Consider the following 14,552-nt stretch of genomic DNA (forward strand, 5'->3'; position numbering starts at 1 on the left):
GTGATTTAAAGACAAATCTCAGACAGAGATGCCTAGGATTAGATAACTGTTCACTGTCACAAGTCTTTCACCCTTTTGTTAAGCAAGCAGGAACAGGATGACCAAAGATGGGCAAGGTGAGATATAGGCATGAAAATCTGGAAGGGATTATGGAAATTGTAGGAATCAATCATTTCACATACCCCTCCCCTATACACTGACATGCCTTCGCGAAAAGGTATTTTTTAAAAAAAACATTAGATTCAAAGGCTAGTGTGTTCTCATAGCTCCAACAGGACAGAGGTTATGCACTACTCCCTAGGAGTCTGCACACTTCTGCTTTGCCTTAAGGACAGGTATACTTTCTCTCCCCCCCCCCCCTCCTAGTGTGGGTTTATGGCAAAATTGTCATGCCAATGCTTCTGTAGGTCATGGGTGGCGCTGTGGTCTAAACCAATGAGCCTCTTGAACTTGCGGATCAGAAGGTCAGCGGTTCGAATCCTCATGAAGGAGTGAGTTCCCATTGCTCTGTCCCAGCTCCTGCCAACCTAGCAGTTCAAAAGCATACCAGCACAAGTAAATAAATAGGTACAGCTGTGGTGGGAAGGTAAACGGTATTTCCATGCACTTTGGCTTATGTCATGGTGTTCCGTTGTGCCAGTCATGCTGGCCACATGACCGGAAAGCTGTCTGTGGACAAACACCGGCTCCCTTGGCCTGAAAGCAAGATGAGTGCCGCAACCCCATAGTCGCCTTTAACTGGACGTAACTGCCCAGGTGTACTTTAGCTTTTTGGTCCTTAGAATAGTTAGGGAATCTTTTATTTTTTGATTAGGTGTGCCTACCTGTTTAGAATGTAACTTTGCTTTCTAAAGCAGCATTTTAATATATTCTGTCACTCCTATTTGCTATTAATATGTGGGCATAAGATTAAGGGTTAACGCTCATCCATAACAAGCGCGTGTCATAACTCCAGCCAAAGATCCTAAACCTCTCAGCAGGGTCAAAACAAAAAAAAATCCTTCCAGTAGCACCTTAAAGACCAACTAAGTTAGTTCTTGGTATGAGCTTTCGTGTGCATGCACACTTCTTCAGATACACTGAAACAGAAGTTTCCAGACACTTCTATATAGTGAGAAGGTGGGGAGGGGTATTACTCAGAAGGGTGGTGGGAATGGGAATGAGAAGCTGCTGAATTGCAACTTATCACCAAACTTAAAACCATGGAGAGACCTGGTCTGAACAAAGACCTTGGATTCTTATCTCATTATACATGACAAAGCCATTTTTCACCTTCTCACCCCTTGCTTTTTCCTGTAAGACCTATTGCATTCGTTAAGTCGTCAACAGGCTCATCACAGCTATCTGCCAATCACCCATTCCCACCACCCTTCTGAGTAATACCCCTCCCCACCTTCTCACTATATAGAAGGGTCTGGAAACTTCGGTTTCAGTGTATCTGAAGAAGTGTGCATGCACACGAAAGCTCATACCAAGAACTAACTTAGTTGGTCTTTAAGGTGCTACTGGAAGGATTTTTTTTTGTTTTGACTATGGCAGACAAACACAGCTACCTATCTGTAACTGGAACTCTCAGCAGGGTGTATATGAACATACATGAGTGCTGGCAGAGCACATGGGAGTCCAGGTACACACTTATAACGGTAGATGCTTCAATGCAAAGGTCAGCCCTGAAATGCCACAGCCACATCTCCAATAGTTAGTGTCTATGGCAAGGATGAGGAACCTGTGGCCCTGCAGAGGTTGTTGGGCTCAACCCCCAGTAGCTTCTCTATGGTCAAGCAAGCAGAATTCCAGAAACATACAGAAGGCTTCCAGAATGTATTTTGTATAGTTAAGTTTTTACCTCTATCTTCCCTACATTGTATGTTATTTTATTGCTATGGCTAGTGGCTGATGCAAATGTTCTTCTTCTTCATATAGAAGGGCAGAAGTTCCCAGTCCCTGGTCTCACTGAGATGATCGCTCTTATTTATCCATTGTCAATGCAAGTGATGCTACAGTTGTATTCAGCACTTATTTTTTTTAAAGTGAGGGGAAGTAGATAGAGACGAGGCACACAAAATTGGTCCATGCAGGACGTATCTTAGAAGAAACTGTATTATTTATGTACATCGGTGATAGAATTTACAATAGACTTAAAACAGCATCACAATGAATTATAAAGAGTTTGCTAGGAACCCAAACTATAATAATGGCTACAGCATCATTTTATGCAAGCCAATAAGACCTTGCTTCCAGTAAATACTTACATTAACTGTTTACTACTATCATTGCTCATATGTTGAATTACAGAGGTCAGGGTGAGTGCCCTGCAGTTTATTAGTTTGTATTAATTTGGAGGCTTAATTTGGACCATGGTTTTCAATCACTTGCCCAAGACACATAGCATAACTAAGACATGAGGAATCTGGACTTGGAGTCCAGACACTGTTGGACTCTGGTTCCCATCAGTCCCAGGCAGTGCTTTCCCCCCCTAAAAATATGTTTAGGGGTACTCTCATTTTCCTACTCATATTGAAATACTGCCCCTTAATGAGGCCAAACACTGATTCACAAAATATTTAGGAGTATGCGTGCCCCTGCGTACCCCCAGAAAAAAGCACTGGTCCCAGGCAATGGTCTGGGATGCTGGGAATTGTAGGCCAGCAACTTTTGAAGGGCCATCGAGTCCCCATCTCTTGCATAGCTGTATACTTGCATTAGTGTCTCTTGCTAAAAAATATTACTCTGCACCAGGTGTCAGCTTTTCAAGACTCTGAGATCTGGGCCCCACATGCATTTTTATTTACAGAGTAAATCTACATTTTCTCCATCCTTTGTGCATGTTGAATGCCTTGAGTCAACTCTGCTTGCATGTGTTAATGAAGCAGAGATGTTTTTGGGGGGCATTAATCCATTATAAGTAGGCATCATTGCGAATGTGGCAGTGTTGCCATGGTCACTGGGGGCATGCCTGTCAATTATAAAGCTACACACACACACTTGTGTGTGTTTTCTCCTCCCATCTTAGGCAAAACATATACACTGGACACAACAGCTGTTCTGCCATCATAGTGGTGGCTCTTCTCTGATGTAATATGACTATAGAATTGCTGTTTGTAGATTTGTTGGACATACGTTTTACACATCACCTGGGAAGACAGGTGAACTAATATCAGTGTAGTGGAAGAAGCAAAGATCACCAGTGTTGAAGCAATGCTTCTTCAACATCAACTTCGTTGGACTGGTCATGTTGTGCAGATGCCTGACTATCATCTTCCAAAGCAACTACTCTATTCCTAACTTAGAAATGGAAAGCGTAATGCTGGTGGTCAACAAAAGAGGTTTAAAGACTGTCTCAAGGCAAATCTTTAAAAATGTAGTATAAACACTGACAACTGGGAAACACTGGCCTGCGAGCACTCCAGTTGGAGAACAGCCTTTACCAAAGGTGTCATGGGTTTTGAAGACACTTGAACTCAGGACACAAGGAAGAAACGTGCTAAGAGGAAGGCACGCTTGGCAAACCCGCAACGTGATCAACTCCCACCCGGAAACCAATGTCTCCACTGTGGAAGCATGTGTGGATCCAGAATTGGCCTCCACAGTCACTTACGGACTCCTTGTTAAAACTGTGTTTATGGAAGACAATCTTACTCGGCTACGAGTGATCACCAAAGAAGAAGACGACGACATGGATTTAGAAGGAATCATGGCTGTAAGAGGTAATATGCTTGTATTTTGTTCAAAATGCATAATAAAACTGATATGTATGGGTGTTTTCTTTTTTAAAAATCAGATTGATATCTGGGATTTTCTTAAATCGTCAATTTTATCCACTCCTCTTTGAGGAGTGAAGTTATTACCCCTCTGCTACTGTCCATGCTGTGTCACTCAACAATTGCTATTGTGTTCTTTCTTCTAGCAGATCAAGATAACCAGGTGACAGCAAAAGCTGCCAAAAAATTAGCAGGGGCAATTAGAATAAGATCTACCGGGTATTATTTGATTATTGATGCAAACCTCCAGAATGTATTTTGTGTAGTTAAGTTTTTACCTCCCTCTTCAGTGCACTGTATTTTATTTTATTGCTATGGCTAGTGGCTGATGCAAATAACGAATCTTCTGAATCCGATTCCACTGTTTACATGTCGTATGTGGTTACATAATATAAATAGTTCATCCATGGTTAAATCTGTCAAGGGAAACCTGAAGCTTAGAAAATCACAAATGGCCAAAAAGTGTGCCAGTTAACTACGAAGGCTACTCCTCAGCTTGAGGCCAGATCATAAGGAGGAAATGTTATTCATGAGAGCAGAAAGCAGAATGAAAAACCTGTTTGCAGACGAAGGTCATGACTGATGTACAAGAGGCTACATGCCCCATTACTTTTCCCCTCCCAAAAAAAAGTTTTCATTAGCATGACGTATCAAAATTCTAGCAGATGACTTTCCTTTCTTTTTTTATATAATATTTTTTATTAAGGATTTTCTTGTTTTACAGAAGTGTAGTGCCTCGTATTTTTTTTTCTTCTTCTTCCATGTAATGTTTTTACAAATCCGTTTACTTTCCTTTCTATAGAACCAACACTCAGAAATGCAATTTCACATTCTGGCTTTTTCTGAGGATTCCAAAATTGTATTCATGCATTATACTTTGGGTTTTAAGATAAAGCAAACCTGGACTGCTCATGTTTCAGAAGTTACCAACGGGACTGAATCTCAAAATGTAGTCTGGAAAGAAAACTGAAATGTCTACCCTGTATTTTAATGGTCTAGTTAAACCATGATTACGAGTTCTGGGGTTTGAAAATTCAGTCTGCTCTTGTTTCTGCCAGACTTCATATGTTGCCTGCCATATTCTGCCTGTCTCCACCTTTGACCAGCCAGACTCTCATCTGCACTATACATTTAAAGCATCATCATACCACCTTAAACAGTCATGGTCCCCCTCCCCCCGCCAAATCCTGGGAACTGTAGTTTGTTAAGGGTGCTGTGGGTTGTTAGGAGAACCTTATTCCGCTCACAGAACTATAGCTGTCAGAATCCTTCATCCAAAGGAACTCTGGGAACTGTAGTTCTTTGGAAATCCTCGGTGGGTGTCATCCGGACCCAGCAACTTGTCAGTTTTTATTTTGTCTATCAGGCCTGGAACTTCATCTCTCATTACCAGAATTGGTGGGACTGCTGAGGCAGTGGCAGATCCGGTCTCCAAGGAGCATGCCACTGCTGTTGCTGCCACTGCGGCAGTGGGCAATGCACTACTGGAGGCGGGACATGCCACTCCTGTGGATCCTGCCACCTGAGGCAGATGCCTCAGTCTGCCTCATGGGTGGGCCAGCCCTGAATGCACATATAGAAAAATTGCCCCACATTCACATTAATGCCCTGGTAGGTACAGTCTAAGATATGGTATGCAAAAAGCAGAATTAGTTAACGGCACTAATGTTATATAGCAATATTTGAGTCCAGCAGTGAAAATGTGGCATACAGTCTCTTTCTCTATAGATGAGAGAATCAGTTCACCATGTCAAGTAATATGATCGTGCAGTATAATTAAGTGTGGAGAAACAGTCCCATAAACCTTGCCTATGTAGTTTGCAGTCTAGACTTGAATTAATTTTTGAAGATATTTGGGTAACACGGTGTCAGCTTTCCCGGTTTTCTGAGATCCCCTTTGTGCTAGTTTTTAGCTGAACTCATTCTCAGCACTGGATAAGATAGAGAACTTTAATTAAGCTGTAACTAGATAGCTTTAGTGGGCAATCAGTGAACGCAATAGAAAGATTACACGCGCTAAAAGGTTTGACCTGGCTAAGCAATGATTCATACAATCTAGCTAGCGTAAATGTCAATGCAATAAGCTTTTCTTTGCCAGAAGGTATTGTTAATTATTTCTGCCTTTCTCACTGCCTGGAATGTTGCAAAATTCTTATTCATTCTCACAGCAGACACAGGGGGGAGTTCCCTACGATTCCCATTTCTCCTTTCTGCGCTGGTTCTGCAACTCTTAGGGATCAAGCTGTCAACCCCTGAGAGCTATCCAGTAGTAAGGATAAACCTTTTGTCCCAGCAGGCTTGTACATGTACTTTTTGTATCAATTATATCCTGCCATTGTTAGGTAAGCTTACTCTGTCATGTAATGATGGAATCTTTGTAGCTCTTTTTTATTATTATTTCATAACTGAGTAACTCTTTTCTTTCATTGGGACTTTGGCTACATTGTTCTACAATATGGTTGCGCTACAAACATAAAAGCAAGCCGGATTTCAAAGCAAAAGTGCAATACTTTGAGGTGGCTATGCCTTTGGATTTTTTTTTTTTAAAGAATTGTATTTACTGTTTTATCACTGTATATCACCTTCAGTGCCTCTGGGCAGACAGTGAAATTTAATACTCTCCTATCTGTAAGGGTGGCTGCTGTATGCAGGGAGAGGGCAGGAGTTTAAAACATAAGAGATGTGGAGGGAAACCCTGGTTGTATAAAGGAAAACAGTGGTGTCAACAGATGGATGAAGCTTGATTTTCACCAAACCTATCGAGAAGTGGAAAAATTCCTGGGTGGAGCAGTCACAGTTTAAGGATTGTAATTAAAAAAGGTAAAAAGGTAAAGGACCCCTTAACAGTTAAGTCCAGTCAAAGGCGACTATGGGGTTGTGGCGCTCATCTCACTTTCAGGCCAAGGGAGCTGGCATTTGTCCACAGATAGCTTTCCGGGTCATGTGGTCAGCATGACTAAACTGCTTCTGGTGCAACGGAACACCGTGATGGAAACCAGAGCGCATGGAAACACCGTTTACCTTCCCACCACAGCGGTACCTATTTATCTGCTTGCACTGGTGTGCTTTTGAACTGCTAGGTTGGCAGGAGCTGGGACTAAGCAACAGGAACTCACCTGGTCAGAGGGATTCGAACTGCTGCCCTTCTGATCAGCAAGCCCAAGAGGCTCGGTGGTTAGACCATAGCGCCACCCGCATCCCTTAGATTGTAACAGACCAGCAGAGGGAATTGTGCAGTTGCACAGCCGGCTTGCTTCACTCACATTCAGCTCTGTCCACCCATTAAACCATAGCCTGTATCATTCAGGATGCTATTGGATGTAGGGTAGCTGCAGATTTAAGAGAGTACCCTGGCAAAGGGTCATCTGGCACCCCCACCCCAACATTGGTGCTCCCCCTAGTGAGATTAGCAGCAGTGGCAGGCAGAAGGATTGCAATCTGCAGCGACCAGCTGTGAGCCACCCATCATCTTACATTTCCCACAATTCTCTAACATAGTGTCACTCCTGGGCATAGCAGGGGAATTTTAACTGGTGGGTGGTTTGCAGCTGCCTGTCATTAGGTAGAAACTGAACTTGGAGAAGTCCAATAGGTCAATTCACAGCAGGCGCCAGTGAGTCTGGTTGCCTGAGAATACTGGGGGCTGATATGTAAAATATGAATGTGTATCTGCAGAATGATATGCAGGCAATACATGAGCAACAAAACCGAAAAGTCACACAACCAATGCAGCAGAAAGGGTTAGATTTTTATTTTTAAGATGCAGATGGAGAGATGGTACGTTAAACAGGAAAGAGAGGAAAGACTTGCTATAGTATTATTTGGAACTACGTTGCCAAATAGACAGTAGACACAAAACAATATAGAAACTTGAGCCAACTGATTGGCTGTAACTGATGGAATTTACCAGTATCTAAAGGCCAAATTACATGTGGCAGGAGAAATCTGGCCTTAGATCTCCAAACGTATTTTTCTTTACTTAAAGGTAAAGGGACCCCTGACCATTAGGTCCAGTCGTGACCGACTCTGGGGTTGCAGCGCTCATCTCGCTTTATTGGCCGAGGGAACCAGCGTACAGCTTCCGGGTCATGTGGCCAGCATGACTAAGCCGCTTCTGGCAAACCAGAGCAGCGCACGGAAATGCCGTTTACCTTCCCGCCGGAGCGGTACCTATTTATCTACTTGCACTTTGACGTGCTTTCGAACTGCTAGGTTGGCAGGAGCAGGGACCAAACAACGGGAGCTCACCCCGCCGCGGGGATTCGAACCGCCGACCTTCCAATTAGAAAGCCCTAGGCTCTGTGGTTTAACCCATAGCGCCACCCACGTTCTTTACTTAAAGCCACTTTAAAGCTAATTTGATGGGAAACAAGCGCCGGGGAGGGAGTGCTTAACCCTTTCCCCTGAGATAAGGCACAAGCATTATGGGGAAGCATTATTACAGTAGTACCTTGGTTGTCAAACTTAATCCCTATCCGGGAGTCCATTCGACTCCCGGAACGGTTCGAAAACCAAGGCGCAGCTTCTGATTGGCTGCAGGAGCTTCCTGCACTCAAACAGAAGCTGTGGAAGCTGCATTGGCTGTTCGGCTTCCGAAAAACGTTCACAAACCGGAACACTCACTTCCAGGTTTGCGGCGTTTGGGAGCCAAAACATCCAAGTACCAAGGCATTCGACAACCAAGGTATGACTGTATTAAAAAGAGGCCTACAAAGAGTCTTTCCCAACCATGGTAGGAGAAACCAGGGGCTGAAGTAGCATATGTGCCACCATCAAGCTACGGCTCACGGAAAACTCAAGTGCGAAAGAGCTTAATCAGACTGCAGGTGGGAGGACGCACACATGCTTTTTAAAACCCACACACCATGAGCGATTCAGAGTGCAAAACAGAGCATGTGCTAATACAGATACAAATATGTCAATATTGCTTCGTCAACATTTCAAGCATGAGAAAAATAGTGACTATTACATAATATGCAGCCGCGATGGGAAGATCTCTGTCTTTTGGAAAGGCAGTGGGCTGGATCCACACTGCAGACAGTGTGGAGTGGTGGTTAGAGAGCTGAAAAAGGACCTGGGAGAGCAGGGTCCCAATCCCCACTCAGCCATGAAGCCCACCGGGTGACTGTCACTGTCTCTCAGCCTAGCCTAGCCTAGCCTACCTCACAGGGTTGTTGCGAGTATAAAATGGAGAGGGGGATAGCTGTGTACGCCACCTTGAGCTCTGTGGAGGGAAAGGTGGGCTATAAATGTAATAAGAGATAAATAAATATTAGACACATTATATCTGAAATCGCTGAGATATAAGTAGACAATTTCAAATCTGTTCCATGGATTTTCGTGGGAATTAAGTGTGACTAGCTTAATTTGGATTGAACTCAGTTCTTGCAATACCGCCCCCCCCAATTAGCAGTACATCAGCAAATAACCGTGTGCTTTCTTTTCTATATGCAGAATGCAATATTAGAAATGCACCAGGCCACATCGTTTCTGCATTCTGGGAATGATAACATATCAAACCTATTTCTCAAACAAGAGCCTCTAGGCCAGCACCTGGGCTATTATTTGATGTATCAGAAACAAATGAATTATGAATGAAGGATATAGAAAAGCCAAATATAAAGATTTCAGACTTGTCTATAAAGTTTAACCTTGCTAATCCGAGAAATTGATGTACCGTGCAGGCAAAAATTCAGAAACATGCTGCTGAGGGGCTGCTGAAGGAACCCTAGCCTAGTAGAACACCCCAGGTCTCACATGCTGGGCGTCACAAGTTTGAATCCAGGGCCAAACTGGTACAGTGGTACCTCGGGTTAAGAACTTAATTCGTTCTGGAGGTCTGTTCTTAACCTGAGGTACCACTTTAGCTAATGGCGCCTCCCACTGCCGCCGCACGATTTCTGTTCTCATCCGGAAGCAAAGTTCTTAACCCAAGGTACTATTTCTGGGTTAGCGGAATCTGTAACCTGAAGTGTCTGTAACCTGAAGTGTCTGTAACCCGAGGTACCACTGTAATGTTTGGTTACACTGGGTGTGGAGTCTTGGGAGCACCACAGGAAGTGCTGCAACAATGGTGCAGAACAGAAGGTGAGAGACCGGGGGGGGGGGGGGGGATTTCGCCATCACCCAGGGTGCTGCTGAAATTTGAGACCCAAGGTCCGCCACTGACCAAGTGTGCCTCAGTACTCAAGTGAGGTCACATTTCATTGAACACAAAATATAAAAGAGGCTTCAAGCTGAATATTTACATTGTATAATAAGGTAAGGTCAAGGTAAAGGGTCCCTGGATGGTTAAGTCCAGGCAAAGGCAACTATGGGGTTACGGTGCTCATCTCACTTTCAGGCCAACAGAGCCGGCGTTTGTCCACAGACAGCTTTCCAGGTCATGTGGCCAGCATGACTAAACCGCTTCTGGTGCAACGGCACATCATGACAGAAACCAGAGCGCACAGAAATGCTGTTTACCTTCCCGCCACAGCGGTACCTATTTATCTACTTGCACAGGCATGCTTTCATACTGCTAGGCTGACAGAAGCTGGGACAGAGCAACAGGAGCTCACCCCCTTGTGGGGATTCGAACTGCTGACCTTCTGATTGGCAAGCCCAAGAGGCCCAGTGGTTTAGACCACAGCACCACCCACGTCCCTTACATTGAATAATATCTCTTTGCAAAAGGAAACACAAGCATGTCATATACAAACATCAGTATCAATGCAATGAGAATTCCTGAAATGGTCTTAAGAACTCCTATAATCACTTTGGGTGTATTTTTTTCAGAAGAATTCGGCCTTGCACATTCCATAGCTGCTATCCTTGCTCCTAGGCATAAGCCCTGTGACAACATTAATTACAGCATTTTGGAGCGGAAGGGCCAAGTGAAACCAATTCTAGTGTAAATCAAACAATGCAGAAGGTTGTGAGGAGCAAAGGATATACCAAACAGAGATTTTCAAGAGTTTAGATTTAAGATGGTAGTTATGCCTACCTAGAGTAATGCTGGGGGGGGGGGGAGAGATACTGCAACACTGTTCACACACACACACACACACACACACACACACACAGGCTGGTGGTGGACGTTGTAGTCCAATAACATCTGATTACCCATTATTGCCATTATTATGAGTTGCAACCATTTAAAATTCAGAATTAAAAACAATTAAAACAGGCCCGGCACAATACATTTCGACACCCGAGGCGTACCACAAAATGGCGCCCCACCAGAGGAGAAAAGATTAGTGAAGATCTACATTGGGAACAAGAGTGCAATAAAAATCCACAGACAAAGGGGGAAATAAAATCAATCTTACTCAACGGTTAAAGTGGGACTCAAAGGCTGTTGCAGGATGGGGCAAAGTATCCCGCTCTGAATCACACTGGATGGGTGAAGGGACCAGGAGACCCCAGAGGGCAGCCCCCACCATTTCCTCCCTAGAGGTGGGGAGACCAGAAGCACCTCCTATTCATCAAGCTGCTGCTGTAGAGGCAGAGTTGCAGGTGGGCTGCTCCAGCCTCCAAGGAGCCATCGCAGCAATCGCTGCCTCTGTGGATCCTGTTGCTTCACCTTGTCTCATGAGTTGGCTGGCCCTGAGTTGAAACATATTGCATTCACAAGAATAGGAGAACAAGCAGTAGTCTGGTAGTCTGATTCTACTTGCCAAAATTGACTTAATATCCTATTTCAGAAGGGTAGAAAGGAAGGTGGGTAATCAATTAAAAAATACACACAGGTATGTAAAAGGTAAAGGACCCCTGGATGGTTATGTCCATTCAAAGGTGACTATGGGGTTGCGGCGCTCATCTCACTTTCAGGCCGAGGGAGCCGGCATTTGTCCACAGACAGCTTTCCAGGTCATGTGGCCAGCATGACATAACCGCTTCTGGCACAACAGGACACCATGACGGAAGCCAGAGTGCATGGAAACGCCGTTTACCTTCCTGCTGCAGTGGTACCTATTTATCTACTTGCACTGCTGTGCTTTTGAACTGCTAGGTTGGCAGGAGCTGGGAGAGAGCAACAGGAGCTCACTCCATCATGGGGATCCAAACCACTGACCTTCCGATCGGCAAGCCCAAGAGGCTCAGAGGTTTAGACCGCAGCGGCACCTTTACCTTTACCTACAGATGGAACATTTGGTAGCCCAGATAACAAAGAGGATATCAGTTCTGCGGCGCTCAAATGGGTTTTTCATTGTCTCATCTAAATGCAACTGTATAATCCACTCATGTGTACATTTGCTTGGATGTAACTCTCCATGAGTTTACTGAAGAGACGTGGATAGTTTTGCAGATTTCACCTGCAGGCCTCCTGATACTCATCTGGGAGGAAGGGCCACTGAACACAAGGTGACTTACAGCATCTGAGTACCCTTAAGGTCCATAAATAACCATAGTTTAGAGGTCCCGGGCCCTAAGGAAGTCAGACTATCCTCCACCAGGGCCAGGGCCTTTTCAGTGATGGCTCCAACCTGGTGGAATGCTCTGTCCCATGAGACCAGGACCCTTTAGGATTCAACCTCCTTCCGTTGGGCCTGTAAGATAGAGCTATTCTGCCTGGCCTTTAATTTGAATTCAGCCTGATCTTTTATTTCCCTTCTTTTCCCTCCCCCTCCCCTTTTATAAAGAGTACCCACTCTGAGACTCCACAGCTAATTCTCCCCTGGTCTCCTCGCTGGCCCAAGGAGGACTAATTCAGCCAGCTAGCCCTGGTGACTATCTAATGCTTATTAGATGGATTTCCCCCAAACTGATTTCTGAACTTTGAATTTGATTGTTATTTGTGTTTTTATACTGTATTTTATGCTGCTTCTACAATTAAATATTTTAAATTTCTTGTTAGCTGCCCTGAGCCCAGTTTTCTGAACTGGGAAGGGCAGGGTATAAATAAAATTTTATTATTATTATTATTAAGGCAGTGGTTCTCAAAGGGTGCGGTGTGCCACATTGGTGTGGCAGGAGAGAATGGCAAGCATGGCAGGAAGACTGAAGGACAATCAAAGAAACATTTAAATATAACCTCACCTGGTTTAGCCAGCTATTCCCAGGGTGTGGCCACTGCCACATGCTGACAGCTTCTACGCGCCACAGGTGAGAGCAGGGCGGGGAACCAAAGGAGGACAACCTACCCCAGAAGGGGCATGACATATCCCTTGCTTGAGGTATTACCCCTCCCCTAAAATTCCATATACCCTGACAGTTCCCATCCTTGGTTACAGATGTCAAGTCAGCACAAACATTGTTTTATGTAGCTACCCTGCCCCACAAAAACGCATTCACCACCATCCCCAAGCTAATGGGAGCCCTCTTAAAATATTTCTCTTGAATTGGAGGAAATAGTTTCAAGTCCCAGTTTCACATGGATAATGAAAAAGAAAGGGGAAAGGAAGGAAGGAATTGTTTTTTTTAAGGAAGCAGAAAACAGAAACGATACTGGTTAAATAGGCACATGAGTATTTAATCACACACAAGGAAAGCAGTCTTATTTGTAAAAGTGGAAAGGTGGGGTGGTAATTGTTACATTCTAAGAGACTAGTGGAAAGAAAATAAAGCTATTTACTCATAGGGGTTAGGTAGTATGGTCATAATGAGAAATGGGAAATGCCATTCAATGCCGTCAGAATTTTCTGTATGATTCCAACCCACAAATTCTTAAGCAGAACAAGATATCTGATCTCACCTTAAAAATAGCATTTCATACCTACATGAACAGGTTGGGATATCCAACTATTCAGCTAGATATTCTGCATCCTCATGCTGGAAACCTTTCATGCATCAGATATACAGGACATCTAATTTCGTTCACAGCTTTTATTACAGAGAAGCAGCATTAAAACCTCACATGGATTTATTTATTTAGGTATTTACAGAGAGTAAACACTCAATGGCGGGGATGTAACGTGTGACTCCTTCAAAATGCACTGTTCCTGCAAAGGGAGGCTGATGAGACTGATACTGTTTTGGTGAGATCACCTTGTAAACACAATAATCGGTCTGACAATGCTACTGGATTTGCCACCGCAGACAACAGTGACATTCTGAACCTAGCAACATTCAGAAAGTATGAAACAACTATAAAGGTCAGCACAAAAAAATGAATGAGCAAATTGCGCAGTTAATTAAATTGGATTCATGTTAATCCTAGCTGTGCCTTGAGATAGTGCTTTTAGCATGGATATTTTTTATTTATTTATTGAATGTCAAATGTAACAAAAAAACAAAAAACATGGCAAGGTTTTTAAAAAGGGAAACTCACATTGAGAAGGCATTATTATTATTATTATTATTATTATTATTATTATTATTATTATTATTATTATTAATGTCCCACCTTTTTGTCCAAGGAGCTCAAGAGGGCCACATGGCTCTCCCTCTGCTCATTTTAATCCACACGACAACGCTGTGAAGTAGTAGATTAGGCTGGGAGACAGTGACCGGCTCAAGGTCACTGAGTGAGCTTCATGGCCGAGTGGGGATTTGAACCCTGAGTCTTAAAAGGCAATGACCGCTGGTATGAATGAGAAAGACCAGAGTTGCTCCTCATATACAGGTTTAAATACATACAGTTGTGTGGACAACCCCAGTCTAATCTGAATGGAGGATATGTGGATTAAATAAACATCAAATGTAGACAAGCCCTCAATTAATAGCTACAATTATGGAGATTCTAAGGAGCAGCTTTCTGAACTTCATGCCACTAGGACAGCGGTTCTCAAAGGGTGTGGTGCTCCAGGAGAAACTGGAAAGTGTGCTAGGAAGATTCAAGGATAATCCAAGAAACATGTAAACATTTCA

Source organism: Podarcis gaigeae (assembly GCF_964106915.1).
Source record: "Podarcis gaigeae genome assembly, chromosome: 12".
NCBI lineage: Eukaryota > Metazoa > Chordata > Lepidosauria > Squamata > Lacertidae > Podarcis > Podarcis gaigeae.